Below are 850 nucleotides of genomic sequence, written 5' to 3' on the forward strand. Positions count from 1 at the left end.
AAAAAAAAAAAAAAAAAGGTGACCGAAGAAGAGATCTCAGCAGCAACGGTTCATATGTAAACTTCTAGTGTAATAACAATACTATTCTTTGGGCTTTTCCCATTCATGCAGATGAATTTCTTAGGCTGCTCAGGAATGTACACAACGTGAATGAATTAGCTTTAGTAAAACCCCTGAGTTTGTAATTTTCGTTAGCTTTAAACTGTGGTAGTTTCAAAGGCATTACGATGAGTTTTCGAAGGCAGCCTTGCAAGGTTACATACTTTATGCTTCCATTTATATGACATTCTGGAAAAGGCAAAAACTTCAGGGACAAAGAACAGATCATTAGTTGCCAGGGTGGAGGGGAGGGGGAGTGTTTGAATTTATTGAAGCAGCATGTGGAAGTTTTTTAGGGTGATGGAACAGTTCTGTATCCTGATCATGGTGGTGGTTATGTAAAACTATACATGCATTAAAACTCACAATTTTACTGTGTATAAATTTAAAAATAATAAAAGGATATCTATCTACAGCAAACATTGTGCTCATTTGTAGTGAAAGGCTAAACCATTTCCTTTAAATCAGGAATAAGCTAGGATTTTTACTCTTATAACTTAAACATTCTACTTGAAGTCTGAGCAGTATAATAAGATAAGAAAAAGCAATAATAGTTATAAGGAGTCAAACATCTGTTTTGATTTGCAGGTCATATGGTTGTATACTCATACAGAAAAATTATTAGAATTAATAAGATAGTTTATCAAGGTTGTGAAATAGATGGTCCATATATAAAATAATTGCATTTTTGTATACCAGCAACAAGCAGAAATCGTACCAAAAATACAGGATTCCAAGAAATAAATCTAAT

At 33.1% G+C, this 850-nt stretch overlaps 1 protein-coding gene across 1 annotated transcript in view; it reads left to right on the top strand.

Annotated features, from left to right (window-relative positions):
- Positions 1-850, top strand: part of DDHD1 (DDHD domain containing 1) — a 100,146-nt gene that overhangs the window by 63,355 nt on the left and 35,941 nt on the right. The window lies entirely within an intron of this gene.

The sequence above is a fragment of the Propithecus coquereli genome, unplaced genomic scaffold (assembly GCF_000956105.1).
Source record: "Propithecus coquereli isolate 6110/MARCELLA unplaced genomic scaffold, Pcoq_1.0 Scaffold83, whole genome shotgun sequence".
In the NCBI taxonomy this organism is placed as follows: Eukaryota; Metazoa; Chordata; class Mammalia; order Primates; family Indriidae; genus Propithecus; species Propithecus coquereli.